The sequence below is a fragment of the Lepus europaeus genome, chromosome 21, assembly GCF_033115175.1.
Source record: "Lepus europaeus isolate LE1 chromosome 21, mLepTim1.pri, whole genome shotgun sequence".
In the NCBI taxonomy this organism is placed as follows: Eukaryota; Metazoa; Chordata; class Mammalia; order Lagomorpha; family Leporidae; genus Lepus; species Lepus europaeus.
This window is the reverse complement of record NC_084847.1, coordinates 29406904-29421780: the sequence shown is the minus strand read 5'-3', so window position 1 is coordinate 29421780 and position 14877 is coordinate 29406904.

The following is a 14877-nucleotide window of genomic DNA, read 5'->3' as shown; positions in this document are numbered from 1 at the left end:
TTGCCGCAGTTCCTCTAGCTTTCTCGCTATAAAATATGAATGTGAAGAGCTGGTGTCTCCATGTGGAACCAATTAGAGTTTCCCAGTACAAAATTGAATGTTCCATGATTAAAAAAAAAAAAACTTTCAAAAAAATAAATTCCTTCGATAATATCCAGAAAACAGAAACACAGAGGCTGTCGTAATATCTGGGATTCAGTTAGCCAAAAAAAACACGGATATTTCCGGATTCATCCAGTCATATCCGGACAAAGTGGTGTGGAATTTGTATGCAATGGACCGAGAAAACCACAGAAAAATGGTTTTGGAGAAAAGCAAAGTCTTTACTTTCAGCAAGTGCATAAAATATCATGTAAACAAACAGAAATATCATGTTTGTTTGCCTTAGTTCCTCTAGCTTTCTCGCTAAAAATACGAATGTGTAGAGCTGGTGTCCCCATGTGGAACCAATTACAGTTTCCAAGTACAAAATTAAGTGTTCCCTGATTAAAAAAAATTCAAAACTGCAAAGTCCTTCGATAATTTCCAGAAAACACAAACAGAGGGGCTCTGGTAATATCTGGGATTGAGTTACCCAAAACAAAACCGGGTATTTCCGGTTTCATCCAGTCATATCCGGTCAAAGTGGTGTGCAATTCCTATGCAATGGACCGAGAAAATCACAGTAAAAATGGTTTTGGAGAAAAGCAAAGTCTTTTCATTAGGCAAGTGCATAAAATGCCATCTTTACAAACAGAAATATCATGTTTGTTTGCCGCAGTTCCTCTAGCTTTCTCCTAGAAAATATGAATCGTAGAGCTGGTGTCTCCATGTGGAGCCAGTGAGTGTTTCCCAGCACAAAATTAAATGTGCCCTGATAAAAAAACATTCAAAACAATAAAGTCCTTCGTTAATATCCAGAAAACACAAACACAGAGGCTGTCGCAATATCTGGGATTCAGTTAGCCAAAACACAACCGTATATTTCTGGTTTCATCCACTCATATCCGGACAAAGTGGTGTGGAATTCGTACACAATGGACAGGTAAAATCACAGTAAAAATGGTTTTCGAGAAAAGCAAAGTCTTTTCATTAGGCAAGTGCATAAAATGTCATCTATACAAACAGAAATATCATATTTCATTGCCGCAGTTTTCTAGCTTTTTCTCTAGATAATACGAATGTGTAGAGCTGGTGTCTCCATGTGGAACCAGTTAGAGTTTCCCAGTACAAAATTAAATGTTCCCTGATAAAAAAAAAATTCGAACAAGGAAAGTCCTTCGATAATATCCAGAAAACACAAACACAGGGGCTGTGGCGATATCTGGGATTCAGTTAGCCAAAAGACAAGTGGATATTTCCGGTTTCTTCCAGTCATATGTGGACAAAATGGTGTGCATTTCGTATTCAATTGACCGAGAAAATCACAGTAAAAACGGTTTTGGAGAAGAGCAAAGTCCATTCGTTAGGCAAGTGCATAAAATGCCATCTATATAAACAGAAATATCATGTTTGTTTGCCGCAGTTCCTCTAGCTTTATCCCTAGAAAATACGAATGTGTAGAGGTGGTGTCTCCATGTGGAACCAATTAGAGTTTACCAGTACAAAAGTAAATTATCCCTGATTAAAAAAAAAACAACTTTCAAAACAATAAAGTCCTTCAATAATATCCAGAAAACACAAACACAGGGGCTGTGGCAATCAGGGATTGAGTTAGCCAAAACAAAACCGGATATTTCCGGTTCCATCCAGTCATATCTGGAAAAAGTGATGTGGAATTCGTATGCAATGCACTGAAAAAATTGCAGTGACAACGGTTTTGGAGAAAAGCAAAGTCTTTTCGTTAGGCAAGTGCATAAAATGTCATGTATACAAACAGAAATATCATGTTTGCTTGCCGCAGTTCCTCTAGGTTTCTCGCTAGAAAATACGAATGTGTAGCGCTGGTGTCTCCATGTGGAACCAATTAGAGTTTCCCAGTACAAAATTAAATCTTCCATAATTAAAAAAATTTCAAAAAAATAAATTCCTCGATAATATCCAGAAAACACAAACACAGGTGCTGTGGCAATATCTGGGATTGAGTTAGACAAAAAAAAACACGGATATTTCTGGATTCATCCAGTCATATCTGGAAAAAGTGGTGTGGAATTTGTATGCAATGGACCAAGAAAACCACAGAAAAATGGTTTTGGAGAAAAGCAAAGTCTTTTCTTTTGGCAAGTGCATAAAATATCATGTATAGAAACAGAAATATCATGTTTGTTTGCCGCAGTTCCTCTAGCTTTCTCGCTAGAAAATACGAATGTGTAGAGCTGGTGGCTCCATGTGGAACCAATTAGAGTTTCCCAGTACAAAATTAAATGTTCCCTGATAAAAAAAAACAAACTTTCAAAACAATAAATTCCTTCGATAATTTCCAGAAAACACAAACACAGGGGCTGTTCCAATATCTGGGATTGAGTTAGCCGAAACATAACCGGATATTTTCGGTTTTATCCAGTCATAATCATAAAAAGTGGTGTGGACTTCGTAGACAATGGACCTAGAAAATTGCAGGGCGAAGGGTTTTAGAGAAAAGTAAAGTCTGTTCGTTAGGCAAGTGCATAAAATGCCATCTATACAAACAGAAATATCATGTTTGTTTGCCGCAGTTCCTCTAGCTTTCTCGCTAGAAAATATGAATGTGTAGAGCTGGTGTCTCCATGTGGAAGCAATTAGAGTTTCCCAGTACAAAATTAAATGTTCCATGATAAAAAAAATAAACTTTCAAAACAATAGAGTCCTTCGATAATATCCAGCAAACACAAACACAGGGGCTGTGGCAATATCTGGGATTGAGTTAGCCAAAAGAAAACCGGATATTTCCGGTTTCATCCAGCCATATCCGGAAAAAGTGGTGTGGAATTCATATGCAATGGACCGAGAAAATCACAGAAAAATGGTTTTGAAGAAAAGCAAAGTCTTTTCTTTCGGCAAGTGCATAAAATGTCATGTATACAAACAGAAATATCATGTTTGTTTGCCGCAGTTCCTCTAGCTTTCTCCCTAGAAAATATGAATGTGTAGAGCTGGTTTCTCCATGTGGAACCAGTGAGTGTTTCCCAGTACAAAATTAAATGTTCCCTGATAAAAAAAAAACTTTCAAAACAATAATCTCCATTGATAATATCCAGAAAACACAAACAGTTGGGCTGTGGCAATATCTGGGATTGAGTTAGGAAAACAAAACCGAAAATTTCCGGTTTCTTCCAGTAATATCCGGACAAAGTGATGTGGAATTTGTATGCAATGGACGGAAAAAATCACAGAAAAATGGTTTTGAAGAAAAGCAAAGTCTTTTTGTTAGGGAAGTGCATAAAATGTCATGTATACAAACAGAAATATCATGTTTCTTTCCCGCAGTTGTTCTAGCTTTCTCCTAGAAAATACGAACGTGTAGAGCTTGTTTCTGCATGTGGAACCAGTGAGTGTTTCCCAGTAAAAATTGAAAGTTCCCTGATTAAAAAAAAACTTAAAAAACAATAATAACCATTGATAATATCCAGAAAACACAAACACAGGGGCTGTGGCAATATCTGGGATTGAGTTAGACAAAAAAAAACACGGATATTTCTGGATTCATCCAGTCATATCTGGAAAAAGTGGTGTGGAATTTGTATGCAATGGACCAAGAAAACCACAGAAAAATGGTTTTGGAGAAAAGCAAAGTCTTTTCTTTTGGCAAGTGCATAAAATATCATGTATAGAAACAGAAATATCATGTTTGTTTGCCGCAGTTCCTCTAGCTTTCTCGCTAGAAAATACGAATGTGTAGAGCTGGTGGCTCCATGTGGAACCAATTAGAGTTTCCCAGTACAAAATTAAATGTTCCCTGATAAAAAAAAACAAACTTTCAAAACAATAAATTCCTTCGATAATTTCCAGAAAACACAAACACAGGGGCTGTTCCAATATCTGGGATTGAGTTAGCCGAAACATAACCGGATATTTTCGGTTTTATCCAGTCATAATCATAAAAAGTGGTGTGGACTTCATAGACAATGGACCTAGAAAATTGCAGTGCGAAGGGTTTTAGAGAAAAGTAAAGTCTGTTCGTTAGGCAAGTGCATAAAATGCCATCTATACAAACAGAAATATCATGTTTGTTTGCCGCAGTTCCTCTAGCTTTCTCGCTAGAAAATATGAATGTGTAGAGCTGGTGTCTCCATGTGGAAGCAATTAGAGTTTCCCAGTACAAAATTAAATGTTCCATGATAAAAAAAATAAACTTTCAAAACAATAGAGTCCTTCGATAATATCCAGCAAACACAAACACAGGGGCTGTGGCAATATCTGGGATTGAGTTAGCCAAAAGAAAACCGGATATTTCCGGTTTCATCCAGCCATATCCGGAAAAAGTGGTGTGGAATTCATATGCAATGGACCGAGAAAATCACAGAAAAATGGTTTTGAAGAAAAGCAAAGTCTTTTCTTTCGGCAAGTGCATAAAATGTCATGTATACAAACAGAAATATCATGTTTGTTTGCCGCAGTTCCTCTAGCTTTCTCCCTAGAAAATATGAATGTGTAGAGCTGGTTTCTCCATGTGGAACCAGTGAGTGTTTCCCAGTACAAAATTAAATGTTCCCTGATAAAAAAAAACTTTCAAAACAATAATCTCCATTGATAATATCCAGAAAACACAAACAGTTGGGCTGTGGCAATATCTGGGATTGAGTTAGGAAAACAAAACCGAAAATTTCCGGTTTCTTCCAGTAATATCCGGACAAAGTGATGTGGAATTTGTATGCAATGGACGGAAAAAATCACAGAAAAATGGTTTTGAAGAAAAGCAAAGTCTTTTTGTTAGGGAAGTGCATAAAATGTCATGTATACAAACAGAAATATCATGTTTCTTTCCCGCAGTTGTTCTAGCTTTCTCCTAGAAAATACGAACGTGTAGAGCTTGTTTCTGCATGTGGAACCAGTGAGTGTTTCCCAGTAAAAATTGAAAGTTCCCTGATTAAAAAAAAACTTAAAAAACAATAATAACCATTGATAATATCCAGAAAACACAAACACAGGGGCTGTGGCAATCTGGGATTGAGTTAGCCAAAACAAAACCGGATATTTCCGGTTTCATCCAGTCATATCTGGAAAAAGTGATGTGGAATTCGTATGCAATGGACTGAAAAAATTGCAGTGAAAATGGTTTTGGAGAAAAGCAAAGTCTTTTCGTTAGGCAAGTGCATAAAATGTCATCTATACAAACAGAAATATCATGTTTGTTTGCCGCAGTTCCTCTAGCTTTCTCGCTATAAAATATGAGTGTGAAGAGCTGGTGTCTCCATGTGGAACCAATTAGAGTTTCCCAGTACAAAATTGAATGTTCCATGATTAAAAAAAAAAAAACTTTCAAAAAAATAAATTCCTTCGATAATATCCAGAAAACAGAAACACAGAGGCTGTCGTAATATCTGGGATTCAGTTAGCCAAAAAAAACACGGATATTTCCGGATTCATCCAGTCATATCCGGACAAAGTGGTGTGGAATTTGTATGCAATGGACCGAGAAAACCACAGAAAAATGGTTTTGGAGAAAAGCAAAGTCTTTACTTTCAGCAAGTGCATAAAATATCATGTAAACAAACAGAAATATCATGTTTGTTTGCCTTAGTTCCTCTAGCTTTCTCGCTAAAAATACGAATGTGTAGAGCTGGTGTCTCCATGTGGAACCAATTAGAGTTTCCCAGTGCAAAATTAAATGTTCCCTGATAAAAAACATTCAAAACAATAAAGTCCTTTGATAATATCCAGAAAACACAACCACAGAGGCTGTCGCAATATCTGGGATTCAGTTACCCAAAACACAAGCGGATATTTCCCCTTTCATCCAGTCATATAAGGACAAAGTGATTTGCAATTCGTATGCAATCGAATGAGAGTTATAGTGAAAGTGGTTTGGAGAAAAGCAGTCTTTTCATTAGGCAGGTGCATAAAATGTCATGTATACAAACAGAAATATCATGTTTGTTTGCCACAGTTCCTCTAGATTTCTCGCTAGAAAATACGAATGTGTACAGCTGGTGTCTCCATGTGGAACCAATTAGAGTTTCCCAGTACAAAATTAAATGTTCCCTGATAAAAAAAACATTCAAAACAATAAAGTCCTTCGGTAATATCCAGAAACCAAACACAGGTGCTGTGGCAATATCTGGGATTGAGTTAGCCAAAACACAACCGAATATTTCCCCTTTCATCCAGTCATATCCAGACAAAGTGGTGTGGAATTCGTATGCAATCGACTGAGAGAATTACAGTGAAAGTGGTTTTGCAGGAAAGCAAAGTCTTTTCATTAGGCAGGTGCATAAAATGTCATGTATACAAACAGAAATATCATGTTTGTTTCCCAGAGTTCCTCTAGGTTTCTCGCTAGAATATGTGAATATGTACAGCTGGTGTCTCCATGTGGAACCAATTAGAGTTTCCCAGTACAAATCAAATGTTCCATGATTAAAAAAAAAACCAACAACTTTCAATACAATAAAGTCCTTCGATAATATACAGAAAACACAAACACAGAGGCTGTTCCAATATCTGGGATTGAGTTAGCCAAAAGAAAACCGGATATTTCCGGTTTCATCAGGTCATATCCGGAAAAAGTGGTGTGGAATTTGTATGCAATGGACCAAGAAAATCACAGTAAAAATGGTTTTGGAGAAAAGCAAAGTCTTTTCGTTAGACAAGTGCATAAAATGTCATGTTAACAAACAGAAATATCATGTTTTATTGCTGCAGTTCCTCTAGCTTTCTACCTAGAAAATACGAATGTGTAGAGGTGGTGTTTCCATGTGGAACCACTGAGTGTTTTCCAGTACAAAATTAAATGTTCCCTGATAAAAAAAAATTCAAAACAATAAAGTCCATTGATAATATCCAGAAAACACAAACACAGGGGCTGTGACAATATCTGGAATTGAGTTAGCAAAAACAAAACCGGATATCTACGGTTTCATCCAGTCATATCCGGACAAAGTGGTCTGGAATTCGTATGCAATGGACCGAGAAAATCACAGTAAAAATGCTTTAGAGAAAAGCAAAGTCTTTTCATTAGACAACTGTATAAAATGCAATCTATACAAACAGAAATATCATGTTTGCCACAGTTCCTCTAGCTTTCTCGTAGAAAATACGAATGTGTAGAGCTGGTGCCTCCATGTGGAACCAATTAGAGTTTTCCAGTACAAAATTAAATTTTCCCTGATAAAAAGCATTCAAAACAATAAAGTCCTTCAAAAACACCCAGAAAAGACAACCACAGAGGCTGTTGCAATATCTGGGATTCAGTTACCCAAAACCCAAGCAGATATTTCCCCTTTCATCCAGTCATATCTGGACAAAGTGGTGTGGAATTCGTATGCAATGGACTGAGAAAATCACAGTAAAAATGGTTTTGGAGAAAAGCAAAATCATTTCATTAGGCAAGTGCATAAAATGTCATGTATACAAACAGAAATATCATGTTTGTTTGCCACAGTTCCTCTTGCTTTCTCGCTAGAAAATACGAATGTGTAGAGCTGGTGTCTCCATGTGGAACGAATTAGAGTTTCCCAGTACAAAATTAAATGTTCCCTGATAAAGAAACATTGAAAACAATAAAGTCCTTTGATAATATCCAGAAACCACAAACACAGGTGCTGTGGCAATCTCGGATTGAGTTAGCCAAAAAAAACGGATATTTCCTTTTTCATCCGGTCATAACTGGACAAAGTGGTTTGGAATTCGTATGCAATGGACTGCGAAAATACAGTGAAAGTGGATTTGGAGAAACGCAAATTCTTTTCGTTAGGTAACTGCATAAAAAGTCATGTATACAAACAGAAATATCATGTTTGCTGCAGTTCCTCTAGCTTTCTCGCGAGAAAATAAGAATGTGTAGAGCAGGTTTCTCCATGTGGAACCAATTAGAGTTTCCCAGTACCAAATTAAATGTTCCCTGATAAAAAAAAGAACTTTCAAAATAATAATGTCCATTGATAATATCCAGAAAACACAAACACAGGGGCTGTGGCAATATCTGGGATTGAGTAAGCCAAAACAAAACCGGATATTTCCGGTTTCATCCAGTCATATCCGGACAAAGTGGTTTGCAATTCATATGCAATGGAACGAAAAATCAAAATAAAAATGGTTTTGGAGAAAAGCAAAGTCTTTTCGTTAGGCAAGTGCATAAAATGTCATGTATACAAACAGAAATATCTTGTATGTTTGCCGCAGTTCCTCTAGTTTTCTCGCTAGAAAATACAAATATGTAGAGCTCGTTTTTCCATGTGGAAACAGTGAGTGTTTCCCAGTACAAAATTAAATGTTCCCTGATAAAAAAAATAACTTTCAATACAATAAAGTCCTTCGATAATATCCAGAAAACACAAACACAGGGGTAGTGGCAATCTGGGATTCAGTTAGCCAAAAATAAACCGGATATATCTGGTTTCATCCAGTCATATCCGGAAAAAGTGGTGTGGAATTCGTATGCAGTGGACCTGAAATTTACAGTGAAGTGGATTTGGAAAAAAGCAAAGTGTTTTAGTTAGGCAAGTGCATAAAATGTCATGTATACAAACGGAAATATCATGTTTGTTTCCTGCAGTTGTTCTAGCTTTCTCCTAGAAAATACGAATGTGTACAGCTTGTGTCTCCATGTGGAACCAATTAGAGTTTCCCAGTACAAAATTCAAAGTTCCCTGATAAAAAAACTTTCAAAACAATAAAGTCCTTCGATAATATCCAGAAAACACAAACACAGGCACTGTGGGAATATCTGTGATTCAGTTAGCCAAAACAAAACCAGATATTTCCGGTTTCATGCAGTCATATCCGGACAAAGTGGTGTGGAATTCATATGTAATGGACCGAGAAAATCACAGTAAAAATGATTTTGGATAAAAGCAAAGTCTTTTCGTTAGGCAAGTGCATAAAATGTCATCTATACAAGCAGAAATATCATGTTTGTTTGCTGCAGTTCCTCTAGCTTTCTCGCAAGAAAATACGAATGTTTAGAGCTGGTGTCTCCATGTGGAACCAATTAGAGTTTCCCAGTACAAAATTCAATGTTCACTGATAAAAAAACAACAACAAAAAAAAATTTCAAAACTATAAAGTCCTTCGATAATATCAAGAAAACACAAACACAAGGGCTGTGGCAATAGGTGGGATTGAGATAGACAAAACAAAACCGGATATTTCCGGTTTCATCCAGTCATATCCGGACAAAGTGGTTTCGAATCTGTATGCATCTATAAAGAGAAAATCACAGTAAAAATGGTTTTGGAGAAAAGCAAAGTCTTTTCGTTAGGCAAGTACAAAAAATGTCATGTATACAAACAGAAATACCATGTTTGTTTCCTGCAGGTCCTCTAGCTTTCTCACTAGAAAATACGAATGTGTAGAGCTGGTGTCTCCATGTGGAACCAATTAGAGTTTCCCAGAACAAAATTAAATGTTCACTGATAAAAAACAACAACAAAAAAAAAACATTTCAAAACTATAAAGTCCTTCGATAATATCCAGAAAACACAAACACAAGGGCAGTGGCAATATGTGGGATTGAGATAGACAAAACAAAACCAGATATTTCCGGTTTCATCCAGTCATATCCGGACAAAGTGGTTTGGAATCTGTGTGCATTTAGAAAGAGAAAATCACAGTAAAAATGTTTATGGAGAAAAGCAAAGTCTTTTCGTTAGGCAAGTACAAAAAATGTCATGTATACAAACAGAAACATTTCAAAACTATAAAGTCCTTCGATAATATCCAGAAAACACAAACACAGGGGCTGTGGCAATATCTGGGATTCATTAGCCAAAACAAAAACGGATATTTCCGGTTTCATTCAGTCATATCCGGACAAAGTGGTGTGGAATCCGCATGCAATGGACCGAGAAAATCACAGTAAAAATGGTTTTGGAGAAAACCAAAGTCCTTTCGTTAGGCAAGTGCATAAAATGTCATGTATACAAACAGAATTATCATGTTTGTTTCCCGCAGTTCCTCTAGCTTTCTCCTAGAAAATACGAATGTGTACAGCTGGTGTCTCCATGTGGAACCAATTAGAGTTTCCCAGTACAAAATTAAATGTTCCCTGATAAAAAAAAACATTCAAAACAATAATGTCCATTGATAATATCCAGAAAACACAAACACAGGGGCTGTGGCAATATCTGGGATTGAATTAGCCAAAACAAAACCGGATATTTCCAGTTTCATCCAGTCATATCCGGAAAAAGTGGTATGGAATTCGTATGCAATGGACTGAGAAAATAACAGTAAAAATGCTTTTGGAGAAAAGCAAAGTCATTTCGTTAGGCATGTGCATAAAGAGTCATGTATACAAACAGAAATATCATGTTTGTTTGTCGCAGTTCCTCTAGCTTTCTTGCTAGAAAATAAGAATGTGTAGAGCTGGTTTCTCGATGTGGAGAGTGAGTGTTTCCCAGTACAAAATTAAATGTTGCATGATAAAAAAATTCAAAATAATAAAGTCTATTGATAACATCCAGAAAACACAAACACAGGGGCTGTGGCAATCTGGGATTGAGTTAGCCAAAACAAAACCGGATATTTCCGGTTTCTCCAGCTATAACCAGAAAAAGTGGTGTGGAATTCGTATGCAATGGACTGAGAAAATTGCAATGAAAATGGTTTTGGAGAAAAGCAAAGTCTTTTCGTTAGGGAAGTGCATAAAATATCATGTATTCAAACAGAAATATCATGTTTGTTTGCCGCAGTTCTGATAGCTTTCTCGCTAGAAAATACGAATGTTTAGAGCTGGTGTCTCCATGTGGAACCAATTAGAGTTACCCAGTACAAAATTAAATGATGCCTGATAAAAAAAACTTTCAAAACAATAAAGTCCTTCGATAATATCCAGAAAACATAAACACAAGGGCTGTGGCAATATGTGGGTTTGAGATAGACAAAACAAAACCGGATATTTCCGGTTTCATCCAGTCATATCCGGACAAAGTGGTGTGGAATTCGTATGCATTTATAAAGAGAAAATCACAGTAAAAATGGTTTTGGAGAAAAGCAAAGTCTTTTCGTTAGGGAAGTGCATAAAATGTCATGTATACAAACAGAAATAGCTTGTTTGTTTGCTGCAGGTCCTCTAGCTTTCTCACTAGAAAATGCGAATGTGTAGAGCTGGTGTCTCCATGTGGAACCAGTTAGAGTTTCCAGTACAAAATTAAATGTTCTCTGTTAAAAAAACATTCAAAACAATAAAGTCCTTCGATAATATCCAGGAAACAAAAACACAGAGGCTGTGGCAATATCTGGGATTGAGTTAGCCAAAACAAAACCAGATATTTCCGGTTCTATCCAGTCATATCCGGACAAAGTGCTGTGGAATTTGTATGCAATGGACTGAGAAAATTGCAATGAAAATGGTTTTGGAGAAAAGCAAAGTCTTTTCATTAGGCAAGTGCATAAAATATCATGTATACAAACAGAAATATCATGTTTGTTTGCTGCAGTTCCTCTAGGTTTCTCCTAGAAAATGCGAATGTGTAGAGCTGGTGTCACCATGTGGAACCAATTAGAGTTTCCCAGTACAAAATTCAATGTTCCCTGATAAAAAAAACATTCAAAACCATAAAGTCCTTCGATAATATCCAGAAAACACAAACAGAGGATCTGTGGCAATATCTGTGATTCAGTTAGCCAAAAAAAAACCGGATATTTCCGGTTTCATCCAGTCATATCCGGACAAAGTGGTGTGGAATTTGTATGTAATGGACCAAGAAAATCACAGTAAAAATGGTTTTGGAGAAAACCAAAGTCCTTTCGTTAGGCAAGTGCATAAAATGTCATGTATACAAACAGAATTATCATGTTTGTTTCCCGCAGTTGTTCTAGCTTTCTCCTAGAAAATACGAATGTGTACAGCTGGTGTCTCCATGTGGAACCAATTAGAGTTTTCCAGTACAAAATTCAATGTTCCCTGATAAAAAAAAACATTCAAAACAATAAAGTCCTTCGATAATATCCAGAAAACACAAACACAGGGGCTGTGACAATATCTGTGATTCAGTTAGCCAAAACACAACCGGATATTTCCGGTTTCATCCAGTCATATCCGGACAAAGTGGTGTGGAATTTGTATGTAATGGACTGAGAAAATCACAGTAAAAATGGTTTTGGTGAAAAGCAAAGTCTTTTCGTTAGGCAAGTGCATAAAATGTCATCTATACAAGCAGAAATATCATGTTTGGTTACCGCAGTTCCTCTAGCTTTCTCGCTAGAAAATATGAATGTGTAGAGCTGGTATCTCCATGTGGAACCAGTGAGTGTTTCCAAGTACAAAATTAAATGTTCACTGATAAAAAAACATTCAAAACAATAAAGTCCATCTATAATATCCAGAAAACACAAACACAGGGGCTGCGGCAATATCTGGGATTCAGTTAGCCAAAACAAAACCGTATATTTCCGGTTACATCCAGTCATATCCGGAAAAAGTGGTGTGGAATTCATTTGCAATGGAATTTGAAAATTGCAGTGAAAATGGTTTTGGAGAAAAGCAAAGTCTTTCGTTAGGCAAGTGCATAAAATATAATGTATACAAACAGATATATCATGTTTATTTGCCGCAGTTCCCCTAGCTTTCTCTAGAAAATACGAATGTGTAGAGCTGGTGTCTCCATGTGGAACCAATTAGAGTTTCCCAGTACAAAATTAAATGTTCCCTTGTAAAAAAAAAAAAAAACATTCAAAACAATAAAGTCCTTCGATAATATCCACAAAACACAAACACAGGGGCTGTGGCAATCTGGGATTGAGTTAGCAAAAAAACCGGATATTTCCGGTTTCATCCAGTCATATCCGGACAAGGTGGTGTGGAATTCGTATGCAATGGACTGAGAAAATTACAGTGAAAGTGGTTTTGGAGAAAAGCAAAGTCTTTTCGTTAGGCAAGTGCATAAAATATCATGTATACAAACAGAAATATCAGTTTTGTTTGCCGCAGTTCCTCTAGCTTTCTCCCTAGAAAATACGATAGTGTAGAGCTGGTTTCTCCATGTGGAACTAGTGAGTGTTTCCCAGTACCAAATTAAATGTTTCCTGATAAAAAAAAAACTTTCAAAACAATAAAGTCCTTCGATAATATCCAGAAAACACAAATACAGGGGCTGTGTCAATATCTGGGTTTGAGTTAGCCAAAACATAACCGGATATTTCCCGTTTCATCCAGTCATGATGCGGGCCAGCCGCACCTGTAGAATGGAACCTGAAGGAGGGAGTGGGAATGAAAAGAGGGACAAGGGCGCAGAGAATGGAGCCAAGTAAAAGTCTGATCAAGGCTCGTTTATTCCAGCGTCTCAGTGATATTTTATACATAACCAGCTGCAGCTCAAGGCAACACAGACGTGAACAACACAGGCAAGCAAGTTATCAGGCTTTCTGCAACACAATCATAGCATAGTTAATTTTAGCGGAGTGATCTTGTTTGATCATTCTCCTAGAGCATGGGAATAGGTGATTTTTTTTTTCCTCCCAGGAATTCCACAAGCCAAGACTGACCTTGACTTGTCTATGACTTGTTTATGGGCTGCCTACATCTCCCCCTTTTTTATTTAATTGAGAATGGCCTCTGTCTTAGGTTGCCCTCAGTCATCTCTGTGCTTACCCATCATCGGTAATTCTGGCAGCTTGGCCTAGAGCCCTGTCTTAGGTTGGTACAGGATGCTGAGCGTCTTACCCGTCTCTGAGTACCATTCCAGCTTGACATTAGGTGAGAGATGAAACATACAGCCAAATATCAATTATTTTTTATTACAAACGAGGTTTGTTATGAAGTTTTAAATGATGAATGTCAGTCCATACATACTGTAGTGAAGTCAGCATAAAATGCAGAACACACGGAAAACATCCCATACAAAGTAGGAAAAGCAGGGGTTAGTAATAAACATATGTTGCATTTCACTCTTAAGTGTATCAATAACAGACTCTATATATGGCACATTGTTAGTAATGTTAAAACAACATCCCCCTGGTACAGATTTACAGCTTATATGATCTTTTAACAGCAAGTAATTGTTAGCTGCATGGTTTAAAAGCACTCCTGAGCGAACTTGATCCAATTCTTCGGCTATATTGAACAGTCCAGTAGAAGTAAGATTAATTGTTTTGGTCACTAGGCATGCAAGCCTTCGCAGTCCACGGTTATTTCCAAAGGCCAGTCCAGGAACACTTACTACTGGTACAGCCATGGCAAGGGCAGTGTCCTCTCCTATCAGGATGATGTTGCCATTTCAGTCTTCAGGTGAAGCATGCCGCCGACGTGCTCTGTCCGCCGCTGTAAATACAGATGTCAGCATCGGGGCCACACGGCCCAGGGAGCAATTGCAGAAGTTATCAGAGGCTAAGGATATGAAGGCATATTGGCTGCATAGAAAAACCCATCCCTTAGGAGCCCGTGTCCCATTCTAGTACTGGATCAGGTCCATTCCATTCATTGGTGATAGGATCCCTCCATTTTACCATTGCTCTTTTCGCAGCTATTTTTAAACAGTTAGAATTTAACAGAGAAATTAAGACTTGAACATAATAGATTACTTTAACTCATTGCTTTAACAGAGGATCAGATTTTTATTTTATGTCAAAGAAAATAGACTAGTAGTTTTATAACCAAAAATGTCTTCTTCCTATAACACTTTGTAACTTTCTCACACCTTCTGTAACTTACTCAAACCTTCTGTAACTTACTCAAACCTTCTGTAATCCACAGTCATTCTCCAGGTTTTACCTGATTTCTTAACATGCCAAATTAGATAATTTCTTTTAGTGATTATGGGAATCATCACTCCAGCATTAATATAATTTTTACTGTTTTAGATATTTTCTTATGTCCACCTG